The sequence below is a fragment of the Nyctereutes procyonoides genome, unplaced genomic scaffold (assembly GCF_905146905.1).
Source record: "Nyctereutes procyonoides isolate TBG_1078 unplaced genomic scaffold, NYPRO_anot_genome, whole genome shotgun sequence".
NCBI classification, from domain to species: domain Eukaryota; kingdom Metazoa; phylum Chordata; class Mammalia; order Carnivora; family Canidae; genus Nyctereutes; species Nyctereutes procyonoides.
In genome coordinates, this window is record NW_026575122.1 from 14744554 (window position 1) to 14767150 (window position 22597).

The following is a 22597-nucleotide window of genomic DNA, read 5'->3' on the forward strand; positions in this document are numbered from 1 at the left end:
ATAGAGAGAGAGTGAGGCAGAGACACAGGCGGAGGGAGAAGCAGGCTCCATGCCGGGAGCCCGACGTGGGACTCGATCCCAGGACTCCAGGATTGCTGAGCCACCCAGGGATCCCCAAATTCTTTAACTTTCCTTATAAGATACCTCATTTTTCAATCCATCATTTGAAATGACAGCACTTATGAGAAACTTTAATCTAAGGTTATCTACTGCCCAGACTGGGGGAAATTACTAATACTTGTAAGAGAACTAGTCTCTGGTATAACTAACTGACTTCTCCATTTTATCATATACTTTTATCCTTATAATGGTTTTATTGTCAGCTACAAATTCATTTTGAAAATAAGCAAAGTTAACCAAAGAAAGAATAATTCAATGGTCATTACTTCTTTCCTTTCTCCCTTTCCAACCCCGCTTCCTGCATCACCATTAGAATTCTGCTCAATGTGTACAACTTTTTAATCAATGGGCACAATCATCTCAAGCTGTATCTTAAGAGATGTACAATAGTGCTGAAGAACAAAAAAAGAACGTGATGAGATTAAACAACACTTCTAGGGACGCTGGGGTAGCTTAGTGGTTGAGCAACTGCCTTTGGCTCAGGTTGTGATCCTGGGATCCTGCAATTCAGTCCCACATCAGGCTCCCTGTAGGGAGTCTGCTTCTCCCTCAATGTCTCTGCCTCTCTCTGTATGTCCCTCATGAATAAATAAATAAAATCTTTAAAAAGAAACAGAGAATCAACAGAGAAAATTAATGAAATCAAAAGCTGGGGGCAGCCCGGGTGGCTCAGTGGTTTAGCACCACCTTCAGCCCAGGGCGTGATCCTGAAGACCCAGGATTGAGTCCCATGTCAGGCTCCCTGCATGGAGCCTGCTCCTCCCTCTGTGTCTCTGCGTCTCTCTCTCTCTCTTTCTGTCTCTCATGAATAAATAAAATCTTAAAAAGAAAAAAAAGCTGGTTCCTTACTGACATTTCAAAAATTCAGAAACTCTTAGCCAGATTAAGAAAAAAGAGGACACAGATTAGTGACATTAGAATGAAAAAGGGGTCATCATTACTGATCCCAGGACATTGAGGATAATAAAGGAATACTGTGAACTAGGTCCACAGATGGAATAACCTAGATGAAATGGACCAAGATCCTGAAAGACACAATCTAACCAAAACTCAAAGAGAAATAGATTGTCTGAATAGGCCTATATCCATTAAAGAAATTGAATCAATAATCTTCCAAAAAAAATAATAATTATCTTCCAAAATAGATACGCCAGGCCCAGATGGGTTCGCTGGTGGATTCTACCAAACATTTAAGGAAGAAATTATATAAATTCTCTATAATCTCTTCCAGAAAATAAAAGTAGAGAATACTTCCTAACCCATTCTAGTATTAAAAACCAGACAAAGACATTACAAGAAAGAAAAACTGTAGACCAGTATCTCTAATGAATAGAGATACAAAAATCCTCAACACAATATTAGCAAATCAAGTTCAACAATCTATAAAAAAGCATGTGGTGCAGAAGGATGAGCAACAAGCTTGGGCTCAGAAGGCCTGGGTATGAGATTCAATCTGTCACATGCTATTTAACATCATTGGGCAAATCACTGAATCATACTTTATCATAATTGACACCTGCCTATCTACTGTATAGTAATAAATCGAATGAGAAAAAATGTGCACAACCACATCAAATTATATCATTACTCCAAATTAGAAAGCACTAACTGAATGAACAGCAACAATGATACTCCGAATGACAAAGGTCAACGGCAGGAGTTACCAAAATCAGAGCCACAGGTTGGCTCTTGGATCGGCGTCAAATTCACCGTGTTATTCATGGCAATAGACTATAGCTCCCGGCCTAAGCAGGCACCCAGAGGATGCTCAGGCACCTCCAGGACCTTAACAAACTCCCAGAAAAATGACTTAAAGAATCAGATCCTACAGACAGTAGCAGGCACCGCACCTCTCAGGCACCACCTAAGTACTTGACAACACTGCCATCCTATGCTTTTGCAGAAACTGCATTTATCTTCCACTAAGCATTCTGGCAGACTGCTTTACCGGAACCTATTACATAGCCACCAATTTATTTGAAAAAGGGAAGAAACAGATACACACAAAAGAAATTCATTACCCACGGGATATGTCACAGTTAATGGTAATTAATCAAACTTTTTTTTCCCTTCGTGTAGAAAACCAGCCACATAAATAACCATATCGGAGAATCAATGGAGCATCTGTCTCATCCTTTAAAAAAAAAAAGAAAAAAAAACAACTAGCAGAATGCTGCTCAGATTTTCTGGTATGCCTAAAAAAAACCATTTTCAGAGACAGGAGATATATTTTCAATTGAAAAAATAAATCTGTAATCTCCTAAATTTGTTTCCTATACCATAATTACATCCTTTTCTATATATGTACAACACCTATTAACACAGGTGTACTTGATTGTAAACACATATTAAAAAAAAAATTTAGGCTAGTGCCATAAGATACAAAGATAAAAGCTCAGGAATTTCCTGCGGTGTTTTAGGAAAGCAAATTTCATTTGCAAATATTTCTGTACATCCAAATAAAATAACTATACTTATAAAAATGTCTAATCTTCTGAACTCCTATCTCCTGAACAAAATGAAGGAAAAATTATGCCCTCCATAAGTAGCCAATTTATTCTGTCAATGCCCTAAATCTGTGTGTTTTTACTGCCTTTATTGCTGGTAGTATCACCCAGATTCAAATTTCACATATTTTGCTATCCCTTCTAAAACTAAACTCCATATGAATCTTCATTCCTATGTGCTTCAGAAAATCAATATTTGCACAGAGATACTTATTTAACCAAGTGCCATTTGAACCAATATCCATAACAAACACCCAGGGGGCAGCCGCAGTACTTTTCAGTACCTCAGCAGCTTTGGTCCGCTAAAGATACCTTAAACGTAAAAGCTATACATTACTATATCTATGGTGAGTAACTTATTTGAAAAATATACAATTTAACACTACCAACTGTTTCATTTAAGTTTCTCTGATTTAAGGTATTTCAAAGAAGAATGCTTATACTTTTCTTTCTAAACATATTTTCCAAAAAAAAAAGAAAAAAAAAACATATTTTCCTTTGAATTCCCTAAAAATGTATTTGACTGGATGAAGTCATTAATTCCAAGACCACAATAAATACTACTAATAATAGCTAAGGCTTCAATAGCATGTACAATGTGGCCTGCACGGTTTTAAGTTACCTTACATATAAACTAATAAAGGCATACCTCAGGAACGTTGTGGGTTCAGTTCCAAACCACTGCATTCAAGTTTCTGTCACAATAAAGCGAGTCAAATGAACTTTTTGGTTTCCCAGTGCATATAAAAGTTATGTTTACAGTATACTGTAGTATTTTAAGTGTGCAATAGCATTACATCTAAAAGAATCAATGTGCATATCTTAATTTAAAAATACTTTATTACTAAAAAATGCTAACCATCATTTGAGCTTCCAGTGGGTCATCATCACTGATCACAGATCATTGTAACAAATAATGAGAAAGTCTGAAATACTGGGAGAATTACAAAATGGGACACAGAGATATGAAGTGACCAAATACCTTTGGAAAAATGGTGCTGACAGACTTGCTTGCTGGCAAGGTTGCCACAAACCTTCAATTTGTAAGTAACACAGTTACCTGTGAAGAGCAATAAAATGAAGCACAATTAAACGAGCTATGTCTGAATAGTCCTTAGAACAACCCTGTGGGATAGGCATACTATTATTCTCCCTATCTCACAGCCAAGGAAACTGAGGCAGGGAGAGAGGAAGTGACTTGCGCCAGGTGACAAGGAGCAGAGCCGATTGAACCCAGGCAGGCTGTCTCCAAAGTCAGTATCTTCAGATTAGATTACACAGCATTTCTTCGGATAGATTAGCAGATTTAATTTTTTTAATAGGTAGATTTTATGTGAAGAGAATAACTGATCTTGATCTAGTCCAGGGGGAAAAAGGAGATTTTTCTACATCTATTAACAACAAATAAAAATGAGGAGGTTCTGTCTCACGATTTACCTGATGATTGCCTTCTTTTACCGAGTTGCTAGCACATCAAAATGGTCCTCGTGGGGCCCAGAAAAAATAAAGAGTGGCACAAAGTCCACGAGGATGCTAATCAGCAATCTCTATATGCTTCCCTCTTCTCTCTGCACAAATTTTAAAGGTTACCCGTGTCCTCCTGGACATCTTCTCTGTTGGCAATTACAAGTCATTAAAACAGTCTCTGATAATGTCCTGATAGTATCCATAAAGTCTCTACATAAAGATTCTTCTTTATAGCTAAAGACCTATAAACAGTAGCAGGGTTTGCTCTGTGACTTCCAATCATCAAAATGAAAGATTTCCAGAAGAAAATGGGGAGAGGGAATTAGAATCTGGGTGGAGAATGGAGGGAAATGCATGTATTTCTAATTGGCATGCATCAGGGCTTTGTGGCCATTTTATAACTACACTTACTTTATGAAGTCATATATCAAAACCCAGTCAGAAATAACATGGTCAAGGAAAATGAGGTTGTTAAAGAAAATGAAAGATGTAGAATAATCTGAACCATCAGCTGGACAGGTTCCATTCAGCTGGCTGGACTTGTACTGGGAAGAACTGGCTTCATGCAGAAAAGAGAGAAGTTCAAATCAGTAGGTAAGCCACAGGACCCAGGATTTCCACCCAGAGAAGGCAGCAAAGCCACATGGATAGAACAGGTGCCAGGACTCCAGTTCTTAAGGAATAAACAAAAGAAAACGGGGACTGGGACTCATATATACAGAAACGGTCAAGTTACAGTCTTTCACTTTCCCTGGCCTTGCACTCACCAAAGGAGGTTAGAAATCTTCATAACTTCTGCCCCAATACAGAAACACATCTTCAGACCCTCTATGCACTGTTGTTCTCTTCATCTACACCTCTCAATGAGAACCAGGAAGGATATAATAATCACTTCTACTTACTGCTTAATAGTTTTCTAAACCTGTTTTAAGTTCATACATTTGCTTTTTAGCATTTTACTTTGAGTTGAAGATTACAAGGTTTTATCTTTTCATGAAGATTCCAATGTGTAGAAAAATACTGAAGACAAAGAGAAGTAAATAGTGAAATCCCCCTAGACCGAGTCAACCTTATTTCATTCTCAAGGATACTCAAGGAATAGAGCCAAGGCCAAACAACATGGCCATGCCTATCCAGACTGCCCTCTTCTTTGCTGGAAATGAGGTTGGGGTAAAATATCTTTACAACTGGACTCTTCCAAGTCCTGAAGCAACTATTCCCTAAATTCTGGTAGGTCCTTCCTCCCTATAAAACAGGAATCCCACGGAAAAAGGGGCTTGCTGCAATCATTCTGCAGAGGTGGTCTCTAAATTCATATATATACCAAACACTACTGTAGCCCAGGGTTTCTAAACCTCAAGACTACTGATATTGTTAAAGAGAAAATATTCTGATACATGGCAAACCAGTAAGGAAGATTTTACTCAGGACTATGACAAAAGGTTTCAGGGTAATAGAAATAGGAGAGAGAAATCAGGGCAGCCCCGATGGCTTGGCGGTTTAGCGCCACCTTCGGCCCAGGGCGTGACCCTGGAGGCCTGGGATCCAGTCCCATGTCAGGCTCCCTGCATGGAGCCTGCTTCTCCCTCTGCCTGTGTTTCGGCCTCTCTCTCTCTCTCTCTCTCTCTCTCTCTCTCTCTCTCTCTCATAAATAAATAAATAAATAAATAAATAAATAAATAAATAAATAATAAATAAATAAATAAATAAATAAATAAATAAATAAAATCTTAAAAAAAAAAAGGGAGAGAGAAATCAGGGTCAACCCCAAATTCAGAAAAGACAAGTGGGAATTTCTATCAACCCACAAGCAGAGTGAGGGATTCAGCAGATGGGAAATTACTAAGACAAGATATCAAGGATGGAGGATTCTTACTAAACTGATCTAACAGGATTCTTTCTTGCTGAACACAGATCAGAGTGATTAGATATCAGGGGTGGGGGGGTATGGAATTTGATCAGGAATCAGGGGTGATCAGATATTAAGGACGGGGGAATTTTCACTAAACTGACTCAGCAGAATTCTTGCCAAAAATGACTTAGGCAGGCCAAGAACAGGCTTGGAGACAAGCAAGGTGGAGACCTAGTCAACAAGAAGGCTCAGAGGAGCCTAACTAAAGTTTAGGCAAGAAGAGTGTCTTTGTCAACATTTTGGATCAGTCAATCCTTTGTCTTGAGGGACCATTCTGTGCATTGTAGGATGTTTAGCAACATCTCTGGCCTCTACTCACTATTTGCCAATAGCATCCACACCCCCCATAGTTGTGACCACCAAAAATGTCTTAGGACATTGCCAAATGTCCCCTGGTGGCAAAACTGCCTCTGGTTGAAACTACTGCTTTAGACCAAGGGTTGGCTGTTTATATTAAATATAAATATTTTAGGCCCTATAGGATACATACACAGTTGATTCTTGAACAACATAGGTTTGAACTACATGGGTCAACTTATATGTGGCTTTCTTTTCCAATAAATATAGCACTATGACTGTATTTTCCCTTCCTTATCGTTTCTTAATAACAGTTTCTTTTCTCTTACTTTAAGAACACAGTATATAATACATATAACATACAAAATGTGTGCTAATCATCTGTTTATGTTATCAGTAAGGCTTCCGGTCAATAGGCGGCTATTAGTAGTTAAAGTTTCAGGGAGTCAAAAGTTACCCATGGGTTAGAAAATCCTGAGCAGAGAGATCTGTGCCCCTAACCCCCTACATTGTTCATGGGTCAACTGCTTTTTATACAAAATCCTGTTTTCATGTGGTTTTTTTTTTTTTTGAAGAGAGAAAGAGTGTGCATGATGGGGTGGGGGCGTGCAGGTATAGAGGGAGAGAGAGAATCTTAAGCAGGCTCCATGCCCAGCACAGAACCCGAATGGGGGTTCAGTCTCACATGCCTGAGATCCTGATCTGAGCTGAAATCAAGAGTTGGACACTTAATCGACTGAGCCACCCAGGCATCCCCTCTTTTTTTTTTTTCCCCAACCATTTAAAAACACGTAAACTATTCTCAGCAGGTAGATTATTTAAAAAAACAAAACCAAAAACAGGTAGCAGGCCAGATTTGGTCCAAGGGCCACTGTATGCCAAACTCTACTTTAACTATTACCTTTTCAAATACATATAGGTAGTATTATATTTAATAAAATATCAATTTACTTAAAAGTATGAATATAAAATAATTAACATTATTTTCTCAATTGAGGGAAAGAGAATTAGGAGCAAAATCTTTAGCAGCCCACAGACTGTTTTTACATTAGAAAATTATGCTCATTCTCAACAGTCTGTAGAAAGCCATCCAAAAAACATTCCCACAAATCTGCTCTTTCCCCACCAAACATAATCTATTCCTAGGTCCCCAAATCCCCAACCACATAGTGTTGATTTGGAGGTTTGTTCTTGTTGTTTTTTAACTGACACTACTTTGATTTGCATTTAACATGTTTTTCATACACCCTCTTCTTATCTAACATTCTGGAATGCACCTCTAAAATTAATTTATTCCTTGCTACAGAGTCTGTGAATATGAAAGAGGTCACTGGGACACCTTATTTGCTTATGGGTCACTCACATGAACCCATATGTTCCACAATCCTCTCATTTTTGCCTCTAGAAACAAACATATACTCATATACTAATAGAATTGCCCTGGAAATCATGACAAGTTCAAAAGGACCCTAGGACTACACACAAGTTATACTCCAATCCAGCTACTAAATGTGAGAATTTAAGTTTTGTGGCACTTTTGTTTTTAACAACTACAACAATGCCACAGGGGAAAATAAAAAGACCCAGCAACTTCTGTTTTCTCAATTTACTAGTTTTCATTAAGTAAGGTCTAAATTATTAGGAAAAATAGAGAAAGGAAAGGGGAGGAGGGCGGGGGGTGGGGGTGAATGGGTGACGGGCACGGAGGGGGACACTTGACGGGATGAGCACTGGGTGTTATTCTGTATGTTGGTAAATTGAACACCAATAAAAATTAATTTATAAAAATAATAAAAAAAAATAGAGAAAGGATCTCTAAACAAATTTAGAGGGGGTGCCTGGATGGCTCAGTCGTTTAAGCATCTCCCTGTGGCTCGGGTCATTAACTCAGGGCCCTGGTACTGAGTCCTGAGTTGGGCTTCCTGTTTGGCAGGATGCCTGCTTCTCCCTCTCCCCTGGCCTGCTAATGCTCCCTCTCACTCACTATCTCTCTCTCTCTCTCTCTCTCATAAATAAATAAACAAATAATAAATAAATAAATAAATATAGCTAGCTAGCTATCTTTAAAAAAATACATTTAGAAAAACATGTCTAATATGTAAACCACAAACTCTATAGTATACATCTGCCATTGTTTACTCTTCTTTGATTAAAACATCAATATACAACTTCACCTTTGATGCTGAGACCCTAAATAGCAAAGCAGCAGTTGATCATCAAGAGAAGACATATTCTTTATATTCAACTGAATTCCTTTTTAAAATCATAAAAACAAGATGTTGTCATTGCAAAGAAAGTATAAGAAACATAAAGATAGTAAAAGTCACTGAAAGCACAAGAGATAAACTATTTTTAAAGCTTTAATGTCTTTCCTTCTAGTCTTTTTCCTATTCTTTCTAATAATTTCATAAATTTTACAAAATCAGAAGCATAAGTATGTGCACATTTGGCAAAAGAATTGGCAACAAATATCAACAAATGAAAGATCTATATCTTTAAACTCTTCTGTTCATTCTTCTATAAATCTACAAGAAATCTCTCAGAAATCTATTACAAATGTCCTAAGTCTTTCATCAAAGAGTATTTCCTTTTTTTTTTCAAAGAGTATTTCTAATAGTGAAAAATTAAAACAAGCTGTATTCAAAAATAAGAGAAGGATTAAATATAAATGGAACATCCTTGAAGTGGAATGAAAGACAACTGTTAAAATTGGATTTTTTAAAAAGATTTTATTTATTTATTCATGAGAGAGGCAGAGACCTAGGCAGAAGGAGAAGCAGGCTCCCCACAGAAAGCCCAATGCAAAACTCAATACCACAACCCCGGGATCAGACCTGAGCCAAAGGCAGATGCTCAACCACTGAGCCACCCAGACATCCCAAACCAGACTTTTTTAAAAATGAACTTAATGACTTGGGATCAAATCTTGATTCCTGCTCTTTCCCTTTAATATTATATCCTGAGAATTTTCCCACATCATTAATTTATCAAAATTATCCAATTTATAGAATTTAGATTATAGATTAATAGAAAAGTGAAGAGAAGGAGATTAAAGATAGAAATTCCTTACTTCTTAATATCCCTTGCCAAATCTTTTGCTTAAATATTCTTCTCCCAACAAAAAATAGGGACACATCTCTATGAGACTTTAAAAGGTATTCTCAAGTCATTAAGTGCAAATACCCAGAAAAAGTAATAGTTCAGATGTTACAGGTGAGTTAAATCTCACAAAGTATCTCAAAAGATTGCTAATTCTCTTTCCTCATTTTTAAAAAAAATTTTGTTTGAGAGAGACAGCGAGACCGAGAGAGAGCACACTTGCAGGGAAGGGGCAAGGGGAATGGACAGAGAAGGAGGGAGAGGGACAAGCAGACTCTGTGCCGAGTGAGGAGCCCCATCCAGAGCTCAATCTCAGAACCCTGAGATCATGACCTGAGCCAAAAAGAGAGTCCAATGCTTGACCAACTGAGCCACCCAGGTACCCCTTTCTCCTTCTCTGCTTTCTTATTAACAGAATCCAAATTTTATAAGCAAGTAATCAAGATCTGAGGCAAAAACTCTTATCTCCTAGCTTCCCTTGCAGCCAAAGGTGATACTGTGATACCATCCGACCAATGAGTATAAGGGTAAATCCATGGAAGGCCTTTCAGGAAAGCCCCTAAAGGAGGCGGGGGCAAGAGGCAGACTGCTGGCAAGCTCCCTCTTGCATTTTGACCTTTCCCTTCTTTCCTAGAATGAGGACCTACGGATAGCAAGACTTCTGATACCCACCTGGAGATGGCAACATGGGGGCAAGGATCACACACAGGAGAGTGAAACAAAAAGACAGAAGGACCTAAGTCTCTGATAATTAAGAAACTACTTTAAGCCTGGACAGCCTACTGCTGGACTTACCTTATGTAGAAGAAAAATAACCCCCTAATTTGTTTGAGTCACTAATGCTGGTAGTTACTTATAGGTGAACATAACCCTAACTGATATATCAACTTCTAGAGTTATATTTAAAAAGGTAAGCAGATGGAACTGGCAGGGATCAATTAGCTCATTTAAATACTTGTTTACTCTTGCCCACAATCAATATCTACTGAAGAACTACACTGTGAAATGGAAACACAGAAGTAAAAAATGTGTCTTACAGTCTAAAAGAAGCAACTGAACAGACAATTAAAACACCGTCTGATGAACCACATGGTAGGGAAGGAATGGTATGCTACAGGAGCAGATAAGAAGTGTTTAACTCAAACTGTTAAATGGTAAAAGAGATCAGAGGTGGCTTTCCAAATGATCTGTAATTTAAGCTGAGACTTGAAAATGGAAATGGTAGTGTCAGCCAGGCAAATGGAGCACTGAGGGAAGAGTATTCCAGGTGGAGTGAAGAGCATATACAAAGGCCCAGAGGAAAAAGAGGAAACATGCCATAATGTGGGGAGTATCAACAATCTACTAGGCTACAGCACAGGATTGGAGTGGAAGTGAGGAAAACACTCTTCCTAGGAACCACCAAAATTACAGATGCCAACTCTTTCTGTGCCAGACTAGACTCTGAGGGTTTTTTTTTAATGTTCTTTTATTGCTATAAATAGAAATTAAGGACCAAGAGAGACAAAAACAAAGACATCATTTATCTTTTGTTTTCTAACTCTCCAAATGTCAAGCACCATCCAGATATTACCTGCACCTTTCGAACTCTCTGCCCTATGGTGAGATTCTTCAAATGTTTAAGGGTTCTTCAAATTTCTTAGAACTGCTGGGGCTTACTCAACAGCGAAGTGGAATAATAGAGGATTCATCCAACACTAGCTGAATGATCACGGAGGGGTTAGGCTGGTGAGTGCAGGAGTGTCAGAATCAGATTTACTACAGGGAAGAATAATGCGCTGGCCCCCCCAAAGAAGCCATTTTAAATCTTATTACTTTGGGACTTGAAGGAAACTCAGGAGGGGTTAGGCTGGTGAGTGCAGGAGTGTCAGAATCAGATTTACTACAGGGAAGAATAATGCGCTGGCAACAATATAAAGAAATGGATGGGAAGACGACACAGGTTACAATAGCAGGGGTGAGAGATGATGGAGGCCAGGACCAGAATACCTACAATAGAAAACAGAGAAGTGGATGTGTGCTTTTGAGAGAGATTTAATAGGTGGGCTTAAGAGGACTGAGCCGACATGCTGGGGGAAAGAGGGTGCAGTAAGGGTAATCCTAGAGGGTTGGGCTACTGGCAGAGGAAGGCAGCAGAGGACAATGACCAAGACTACATACTCTGGGACTCCATCCCCACCAATTAGCAGTTCTGGGACCTTGGGGAAGTTACTTAAGTACCAAGTGCTTCGGTTTCCACATTAGTATTAAGGGAATAACAGTAGAATCTATCTCAAAGGATTTTGTGAGAGTTACATAAAAGTTCTTAGAACAATGTAAGGAATGCTGGATAAGTGGTAGCTACATAAAGGATGATGATGATGATGCCATTCACCAAGACAGGGAACATGAGGGGAGGCACAGATTTCGAGGGAGTAGAAAAAGGAGTTCCATTTCAGATACTTTCACCTGATCTGCCTGTGGGACACCCAGGAGGCCACTGATTGTATGGGCTAAAGCTCAGAGGGGGAACTCTGGAAAGGGAGGTATGAAGGGGACACTTGAGCAAGGCCTGGCAAGCACAGAGATGAGGGCCTTGAGGGGAGAGCATGTAGGTAAGATGAGGAGGAAAGGAAAGCACCTGCACAGTCCCTAGGGAACACCAACATTCAGGGGATAAAGGAAAAAAAGACTGAGAAGGAGCAGCCACTAAGCCAAGAGGAAGAGTCACAAAAAATAATTCTAATAAGGTTGAACCATGGGCCACCTGGGTGGCTCGGTCAGTTAAGCGTCTGCCTTCAACTCAAGTCATGATCCCAGAGGCCTGGGATCCAGCCCTGTATCAGGCTCCCTGCTGGGTGGGGAGGCTGTGTCTCCTTCTCCCTCAGCCCCTCCCCTCCTCATGTTCTGTCTCTCTCTCTCTCTCTCAAATAAATAACCTTAAAAAAAAAAAAGATTGTACATAAAAATTGAAGAAACAAAAGTATGAATGACACTCAAAGGAAGAAAAAATTTTTCCTCTACCCTTCTAGATTCTTTTGGCTAGTAATAAATTGACATAAGACTGATTAACAGGAGAAAAACAAATTTCATTAAATACATTCAGAAGCCCCATAAAACATGTGACCCACAGGGAGTTGAGTATTTGAGGCTTCTATACCATTCTGAGCTAAGGAGAAGGGGGCAGAGGTCTGAGACTTCAAAGGGGAAAAAGATAATTTATAGAAAGAGGGATGAGCTAATGTTTGGTAAACAAATGTTTTCCATGCCATGCAAAGAAAGTGGGACACAGAAAGAAACTTAATCTCCAGGCCTTCCCCACAGCTTACCACATGTAGACCATATTCCTTGTAGTTATCTCTGGTGACAGTTCTCTTCTGGACCAAGCCCTTTACATAAATTCTTTTAGGCAGCTTAGCGGGGAGTCTTCTTGGGCCTTGACTGAATCCAGCTCAAAGTAACCCATATGCCAAAGTGGCACATTTTAGGGAGGCTTGATCTGAACTCCTTCAAAAATCAGAAGAGGGAGGGCAACCCGGATGGCTCAGCAGTTTAGGGCCGCCTTCAGCCCAGGGCATGATCCTGGAGACCGAGGATCGAGCCCCACATCGGGCTCCCTGCATGGAGCCTGCTTCTCCCTCTGCCTGTGTCTCTGCTTCTCTCTCTCTCTCTCTCTCTCTCTCTCTCTCTCTTTCTCTCTCTCTCTCATGAATAAATATTTTTTTTAAAAAAAAGGATATTTCAGCAAGAGAATATCAAAAAAAATCAGAAGAGGGAAGTGTATCACACCTACGGAATAAGCTCAGAGATTAGAAATAAGGAGTAGGGACAAAAAGATCTGAATAAATAACAGTATTGCCTGAGAGCCAGCGTTTAGAGTTTATTAATTATTTTTATAAATTAACTAAAAGAACCACATAATAAAATCTCCAAGTCTACAAGAGTCAGAAATCTCTTTCAGTGAGCAAACTGCCTTTCCTATGAGGATAAGCCTCAGAAAAACCTCCTATAGTAATCTAAGTAAACAAGAAAGAATAAGGCTTTTCAAGGAAACAAGTCAGAGCATAATGGCTTCAGTGAAAAATAATCTAAACTGTATTTTGCAAATAAACTTCTGGCCAGGGCATCCGGGTGGCTCAGCAGGTTAAGCCTCTGCCTTCAGCTCAGGTCATAATCTCAGGATCCTGGGATCAAGCCCCGGGTGATCATCAGGCTCCCTGATCAACAGGGATTCTGCTTCTTCCTGTCCCTCTGACCCTCTGCCCTCTCATGCTCACATACCCTCTCTCTGTCAAATAAATAAAAACTTTAAAAAAAAAAAAAAAGTTCTGGCTCCCAAGCCTTCAGTTATTGAACCCCCCCCAAAGAAGCCATTTTAAATCTTATTACTTTGGGACTTGAAGGAAACTCAGAGACATCCACTGGTTCAGATCACAGATATAAGAACTTGCTAAAAAGCAGATAGTGGAGTCGTCCAAGATCTGAATCAGAATGTCAGGGTATGAGGTTAGAAAAAATTTACCGGTTTTTGAAATTTTTAAAATAAGCTCACCAGATAATTCATGTGCACACTAATATTCAAGAACCCTTAACCCGGGGATCTCTGGGTTGCTCAGTGGTTTGGCCCCTGCCTTTGGCCCAGGGCGCGATCCTGGAGTCCCGGGATTGAGTCCCATGTCGGGCTCCCGGCATGGAGCTTGCTTCTCTGTGTGTGTGTGTGTGTGTGTGTGTGTGTGTGTGTGTCTATCACAAATAAATAAATAAATAAATCTTTAAAAAAAAAGAACCCTTAACCCTTGATTTATCTGATCAGGAAACCAAGGGCTAAAGAATATGAATGACTTGGACAAATAGCACATAGCTAATGAGAGTGTCTACAGCAATTCTCAAAATTTAATATGCATCAGAATCATCTGAGGATTTTGTTAAATATAAATACCTGAGCTCTACCTTCAGAGTTTCTGATTCAACCCAAGAATTTACATTTCTAACAAGTGACCAGGTGAAGCTGCTTCTGTTCATCTGGGGACCACATGTCAACAACTTCTGGTCTGCACTAGAGTCATTAGAGACTTGTCTCTGTGTACATCAATTCACTGCAGCCCTGTACCCTTAAAGACCAAGTAAATGTAATGTGTTTCAGGAATTATGTTGAAATGAAATAGAAAGCATGACCAAATATAAATTACATACATTTGTTCTAAACCATTCTGGTAAACTACAAGACACATACAGAGCTGGGAAAGATCCAAACTAAGCTAGAATGAAATTACAAGGGTCATGGAACATGTGAAGAAATAAAAAATAACTGAATAAATAAAATTTCTAAATTCACAAAGAAGGTAAAGGTAGAGCATGATTTTTAAATCTATAAATTAAGAAAAAGTACATGCAAAATAACCACATTTCAGAATGATAACATTAGATAGCCGGTTTGATTATCTGACTATAAGTCATCTTAGATATCTCTTTGTTTTGGTTACTCAGGAAATCTAGTCCCAAACCAGTTTTGAGGCTAGATTTTCTTTTTTTTAATTCAAAACCACTTTTGAAAATGGTTTCCCACTGGTCCCACACAAAGCCATGGGAGCCACAGAGAAACATTCTTCAGTCATTGCCCCACTCCTGCATGACTCAGATATCCGGTATTACATCAGAAAGATACCATTCTAGTGCTGCTCTACCTGCTACTCTTTTCTCATGTAGATAAGTCTTAACCCTGAAATACTATATTCAAATATGTAATTCTCTCAACAGCTCAGGATATCTATAATTGCCTCTATCTACCTGCTATTTGTCTTGCCGCCGTTCTGAGAACACATTCAAAATCCAAATTCCAGATGAATTCCAATGACAGCATCTCCTCAGGACCATCAGACACATTTTATATCATATTGTCTCCAACTCCTTTCAAACCCATTTCATTTGTGGTACTTGCTGTGCTACCTTTAGTATCTGCTATCATTTCTTTCATTAGCCATGTGACTCCTACACCCACCTAGCTGCTCCCTCTACTTTCTAAGTACTCTGGCCCAGGCTTTCCTCTCAGTCCCATATATTTGCTTTTACATTCTTCCCACTTGGCACCCAATACCCTCCCTCACTTCCCAAAAACAACCTCACTTCTAAGGATACAATATCCGGGTTTTGACCTTTTCAAAACCAGTGTAAATATCATTCTGTCAACACATATACTGCTTTTTACAGCTAAGAGGCAAAAACAGGTTCCAAATAACTTCCGCTACACAGACAGGTGAATGGTTTGAGCTGGTTAAAGGTTTTTCCCAGGATTCAGTACTGGTTATTCTTTTTTTTTTTTTTTTTTTTAGTACTGGTTATTCTTTACCACGAAAAACTTGATGCTGTTCATTATCTTGAAACCGAAGCTCCCTAAAACATGAGAAGATCCCTCATTGGCCAGAGTTAATTGGGAAAAACTCTGTAATAGGTCACATACACATACACACCCATACCTAAAAAACAAAACTCAGAGTTTACAGTAATCAAAGCCCAAATATAAGAAGTCACCGCCTACCAATTAACAAGCAAAATTTAAACACAGGCTCTATGCCAACCTATATTTATTAAATCTCAGTCTGAAGTGGGCTTCAAATCTATGCAGTACCCTTTTGTTTCTCAAATGTCTTCTTAATTACAAACAGAGGACTTTCTGGGAATTCCTATATAGATACAACACAGCCATTTATAATCTTTTGCTTTTTTCTTTAACCTCCTTAAACTGTCTTTAAAAGTATAAACTTTGGGTTGCCTGGTGGCTCAGATGGTTAAAGTCTATTTTTGGCTCAGGTCATGATCTTGAGGTCCTGGGATTGAGCCCAGCATTGGACTCCCTGCTCAGTGGGGAGTCTGCTTCTCCCTCTCCCTTTGCACTCCCCCCCTGCTTATATTCTCTCTTGCTCTACTCTCTTTCTCAAAGAAATAAAACCTTTAAAATTAATTTATTGATTAATTAAAAGTATAAACTTTGCTGGGGCACCTGGGTGGCTCAGTCAGTTAAATGGCTGCCTTCACTCTGGTTGTGATCTCAGGGTCCTGGGATTGAGCCCCGAGTAGACTCCCTGCTTAACAGGAAGTCTGCTTCTGTCTCTTGCCCCACTCATGCTCACTCTCACTCTCAAATAAATAGATAAAATTAAAAAAAAAAAAGCATAAACTTTACTTCAACAAATAGTGTTGGGAAAATCAGATACATGCAAAGGAATGAAGTTAGACCCTTACTTTACACCATATACAAAAATTAACTCAAAATGGATCAAAGACCTAAAATAACAGCTAAAGCTATAAAACTCTTAGAAGAAAACACAGGGAGAAGGAAAACTTCATGACATTGATTTGCAGAGGCAACAAAAGTGAAAATAGACATACTGAACTACAACAGAATTTAAAACTTCTGTGCACCAAAGGACAGACTGAGGAATGCTCAGGTGGCTAAGTGGTTGAGTGTCTGCCTTCAGCTCACCAGCTGAGGTCCTGGGATCCAGTCCCACATCGGGCTCCCCACAGGGAGCCTGCTCCTCCCTCTGCCTGTGTCTGTGCCTCTCTCACTGTGTTTCTCATGAATAAATAGATAAAATCTTAAAAAAAAAAAAAAAAGAGTGAAAAGGCAGCCCACAGAATGGGAAAAAATATGTGTAAGTCATATATTTTATAAAGGGCTAATATCAGAATATGTTTTAAAAAAACTATAACTCAACAACAAAAAGACAAATGACTCGATTAAAAAATGGACAAATGACTAAATATTCCTCCAAAAAAGATACACATATGGCCAACAAGCATATGAAAGACCTTTAACATCACTAATCATTAGGGAAATGAAAATCAAAACCACAAGATCCCACCTCAAACCCATCAGGATGACTGCTATCAAAAACAACCAAACAAAACAACAACCCAGTGTAGGTAAAGATGTAAAGAAACCAGAACTATGGGAATGTAAAATAATGTAGTTGCTGTGAAAAACAGGGCTTCAAAAAATCAAAAATGGAATTACCATTTGATCCTGCAATTCTACTTCTAGATATAGACAGCCAAAATAACTGAAATCAGGGACTCATACATATTTATATACCATGTACACAGCAACATTATTTGCAATAGCCAAAAAGTTGAAGCTACTCAGGACACCTGGGTGGTTCCATGGTTGCATGATTGCCTTTGGCTCAGGTCATGATCCCGGGGTCCAGGAATCAAGTCCCGCATTGGGCTCCCCACGGGGAGCCTGCTTCTCTCCCTCTGCCTATGTCTCTGCCTCTTTCTCTGTGTCTCTCATGAATAAATAAATAAATAAAATCTTAAAAAAAAAAAAAAGTTGAAGCAACCCAAAAGTCCATTAACTGATGAACGGATAAACAAAATGTGGTAAAATAGTACTCAGCCTTAAGAAATAAGGAAGTTCTGACACATGCTACAACACGGTAAATGTTATTCTAAATGAAATAAGCCAGTAACAAAAAGACAACTGCAGTAGGATTCCACATACAGGAGGTATCTACAAGAGTTAAATTCATAGAGAGAAAGTAGAATGGTCGTTCCAAGGGCTGACGGAAGGGGTAAATGGGGAGTTACTGTTCAGTATAGCGTCATTTTTGCAAGATGAAAACATTCTGGAGATCAGCTGTACAACAACGTGAACATACTTAACAATACTGAACTATGTACTTAAAAATGGTAATAACAGTAAATTTTATGTTGTGCATTTTAACACAGTTTTTAAGTATAAACTTAATGGAAGACTTCATACCAATAAATTAAATATTTTAAGAAACAATCCTCTCAAGGTAATAGCCTTTACTTAGAAATCTACAGTCACGTTTTTATTTTACATAAAGTGCATTATCTCTCAATATCAACATGCACAGAATAGTTGTATCTTTTAAAGTAAAGGTATAATCTGTACACTTGAAAATAACTAAAAAATGACACTTTATACACAAGGCTCGCATTCCCTAAAATTAATGAATTTATAGGAACCATTACTAAAGAATATCCATGGTAATGAAAATAACTTCATATCAAAGGCTACTATTTCATTTCATGTTAATACTCCCTTTCATTTGAGGGGTTCAAAGAGCTTCACAAAATCTCAGGACACTACACAGTATTTTTTCTGTTTGAATCACAAATTACACAGCAACACTTTCCACATGATGTTTCCTGAAAAATGCTGGGTTGGGGCCCAGTCAGTTGGGCATCCAACTCTTGATTTCAGCTCAGGTCATGATCTCAGGATTGTGAGATCAAGCCCCATGTCAAGCCCTGCAACAGGTTCCACACTCAGCAGGGAGTGTGCTTGGGATTTTCTCTCTCCCTCTCTTTCTTCCCCACCTCCCACTGTCTCGAGCACTCTCTCTCTAAAACAAAAAATAAATAAATCTTTAAAAAAAGAAGAAGAAAGGAAAATTCTGGGCTGGATGCAACTGACTGTAGCATAAATTCCAGGGACCTCTGATGCCCACCCACTCTTCTTAACCATCCACATTTGAGTAAGAGAGCTAAGGTACAACTTATTAGCAAATTTGAACAGCAGGTATTTCATAAAATTTAGTATTTGGCATTTAGATGTCAAAAACAGATTTATCCATTTGCATCTAAGGAAAAAAAAATATATCCGTTTTGAATTTAGACATAAAGTTCAAAGTACAGTTTTATTCAATTACATTCTCAATTTGATCTAATAATAAGCAACTTGAGAACACAGTCCTGTGTTGTTTTATTCAAAGCAAAAATCAAGGAAATAACTATGCAACACCTTTACATAAAAAAATACAAAGATGAGATGAGACAGAAGTATGATTTTACTACATTGAGAGTGTCAATCATTGATGGTACTTGTAAAATGCAGATTCCCAAACTTTCTTCTCCGTACAGTTCTGATTCTGACCCATTAGATTGGGGCCTAATAATTTGAATTTTAATGTGCATCTTTAACAAGCACTCTAATAACACTTGAAGTAATAGTGCAAAACACACCACCAGTAACATGCAAATTACAATGGCTCAGCCTTATAAGGAAGTTTAGATCTCATCTTATTTAACCTCATCAATACAGGAGCCCTTTCTACAGTGATGACAGACTGACTGATTTTAATAAGAAAGAGTGCTAACATTTACATAGCCAAATAAATAGCACATGCGTCTCTCTGTAAGCTCCAAACCCTATTGCCTATTTTAACAATACTACCATTGTTTGAAACCTAGAGTCATCTCTTTTTAGAATTAACTTTCAATACAGTGTATAAGACTTCAAATACACAAATTACAGAAAGGAAAATTGTTTTCATTGTATTATTGCACCTTCTGTTTTTTTTTTTAATTTTTTTTAATTTTTTATTTATTTATGATAGTCACAGAGAGAGAGAGAGAGAGAGGCAGAGACACAGGCAGAGGGAGAAGCAGGCTCCATGCACCGGGAGCCTGACGTGGGATTCGATCCCAGGTCTCCAGGATCACGCCCTGGGCCAAAGGCAGGCACCAAACCGCTGCACCACCCAGGGATCCCAACCTTCTGGTTTTTAATCAATATCAGAGCCCCCAAATTCATCACCCTACCTCTAAAGGAGTTTAGACTACTTCCCAAATATACCCACCTCCAGGGTTGAGATTTGCCACTACAGAAAATGAGACCAGAGGATCAAGATGTTGTTCCAAAAAATAAACAAATAAATTTTAATGTTTTGAGCAGAGGACAGCTTCTTAAACTACTTTGAACAAAATAATGTTCACTTGGACATGTGAGTTCAAGTAGGCTTTTTCTTAAAGCATGTTATTGAATATCACTAAACTCATCTCAATAGTAATAAGACATTACCTGTGATTGCTCTCTTCAGTAGCCTACTGCTGGGCTGTATCTGCTCATTTCACTGTATCAGAGGAACAGAAAAGATTTCTCCAACTCTTGGCACTGCTGGAAACTCCCAGAAGACTTTCAAAATCTATAGAAAGGAATAAAAAATGTCCTGCAATCATTAATAAATTATAAAACCCAGATTAAGATTCTCTAGTTTTCCCCCTCCTTTTCACCACCATTTGTAGTACACTGAAGTGGATTCTCCTCAGACTGCACTTACCTTTATCTATCATAAAGGAAATTATAAGCAAAAAGTCCTGTCTCCACCCTTTAATAGGCTATTGTTATAATAATAGCCAACTTTTTGCACCAAAGATGTCTCAAGAATTCTTTCTTGGCTGTTGGCTCTGAACCCCACGACTTCCTTTTTTTTTTTTTTTTAAGATTGATTTCTTTATTTTAGAGAGATTGAGGGCAGAGGAGAAGAGAGAATCCCAAGCAGACTCCCCCTGTTGAGCTTGGAGTTGGACATGGAGCCCGATCCCATCACCCCAAGATCACGACCTGAACCAAAATCAAGAGTCGCATGCTCAGCCAACTGAGCCACCCAGACATCACGCCCCCGAGCCACCACTTTAAACCACACCAATGGGGATCAAGAGGGACACTTGTCCTGATGAGCATAAGGTATTATATGGCATGTTGAATCACTATACTGAACACATGCAACTAATATAACACTGTACGATAACTAAACTGGAATTAAAATGAAAAAGACACACACACACACTTCAATTTAAAGTATGGAAAACATTTAAATGCCCAACAACTGGGGGAGAGTTAAGAAATTTGACACGCATGATTTACTTAACCATGATTTTGTCAGCCAGTAAAAACTTTCATGAGTTCATAATAAAATGGAAAATATCACTTATTATTTAAAGAAAAAGTAGAGTACAATGTTATAATTACATATGATCACAACTGCTTATGCAAAAGCAAAAAATAAGATGCAATTTGTTCCGATATAGTTATAAATATTAAGTAAACTACGTTCCCAACTTAGACGAGTTAAGGTAATTCAAATCAGAGCCTAGTATAACAAATACACCTTTTCAAAATCTCTGTGTAACAAAGATGAGCCATGTATTAATGCAAGAATTTTTCTCCAACATTCCAATATATTAAAAGATGGTTTTCCAGAAGTCACTGTTAGGTTGTATGTGAGTATGACCTACAAATGCCTCAAAGACTTAAAACGTAATACCTTTTCTTATAAAAAATGCTTAATGAAAGGGGAAAAAAATGGGGGATCATGGAAGGGAGACCTCAGTATGGCCTAAATCTTTGAAACTGGGCAGAGTGGTTGTAATGACCAGGCACAAGAAGAGTGAGCATGAGACATGAAGAATAAAAGGTAACATTTTATATGCAAATAAACAAATTCTTCATATCCTTAAAAAGGAGACAGCAGGCCCATAAATGGAATCACTTGTGCTAAATCCCATGTCAGCAAACAAGACTTAATACCTAACCTAACAACATTTCAACCCTTCACCATCCCCCCAGGAATGTAACCTTCAACCAGTCAATATGGAATTAGCTGAACAGCACTAGTGAGATAATCCATCTAACAGACCCCTTCCATCTCCCTTAGGAAGACAATATTGCCTGAAACAATGTATTCTTTGTTAATAATTTCCTTTTCCTGACCCCCTTTTCTGCCTTTAAAAACCTTTCTTCTTCTATAGCACTGTGAAGTTCCTTTCGATTGCTAGATGGGATGCTGCCCAATTCATAAATCAGTTGAAAAAGGCCAATTTGGTCTTTAAATGTGTTCAGTTGAATTTTTGTTGTTTAAAAATATCAAAATTTGGGGATGTCTAGGTCACTCAATCAGTTGAGTATCCAACTCTTAATTTGGGCTGGGGTCATGACCTCAGGACCATGAGATCAACCCCACATCAGGCTCCGTGCTGGGTGTGAAGCCTGCTGAAGATCTTCTCTCTCATTCCCTTTCCCTCTGCCCCTCACCCCACACCCCCATCCTGGGATCCCATGCACAAACTTTCTAAAATCAAGCAATTAATCAATCAATCTTCAGTACCTTCAAATCTGCCTTCTTCACTCTAATCAATTAATCATTTGTTAAGCATCTGGAACAACATAGTTAAATTTATAACCAAATCTTGGGCATTTAATTGCAAAAGGTTTGACAAGGAATGGAATGCTACTTTTTCCAGAAACCCAGCATTTTATCATCGAGTACTGGAGAGATACAGGCTCTTCTACTTGCCTCTTAAGAATTACAGATTGCTTACAGATGCTTTTCAGGTGATTTCGAGCCTTTCTTCATCCTGTGACTGTTGAATTATGAAAGGGCATCTCTAATTCATGAGAAATACT

At 38.5% G+C, this 22597-nt stretch overlaps 1 protein-coding gene across 4 annotated transcripts in view; it reads right to left on the reverse strand.

The window, feature by feature from the left end:
- The window catches only part of FHIP1A (FHF complex subunit HOOK interacting protein 1A), a 235332-nt gene that overhangs the window by 146327 nt on the left and 66408 nt on the right, over nucleotides 1-22597 (reverse strand). For 2 of the 4 annotated variants that reach the window (XM_055336256.1, XM_055336259.1), the window contains exons 2-3: nucleotides 20213-20336; nucleotides 3610-3687 (exon numbers count right to left, since the gene is read on the reverse strand). The gene's annotated coding sequence lies outside the window, so the exon portion shown is untranslated. Of the gene's footprint in view, nucleotides 1-3276; nucleotides 3323-3609; nucleotides 3688-20212; nucleotides 20337-22597 lie in introns of all 4 variants that reach the window. The other 2 variants (XM_055336257.1, XM_055336258.1) reach the window with 2 other exon arrangements.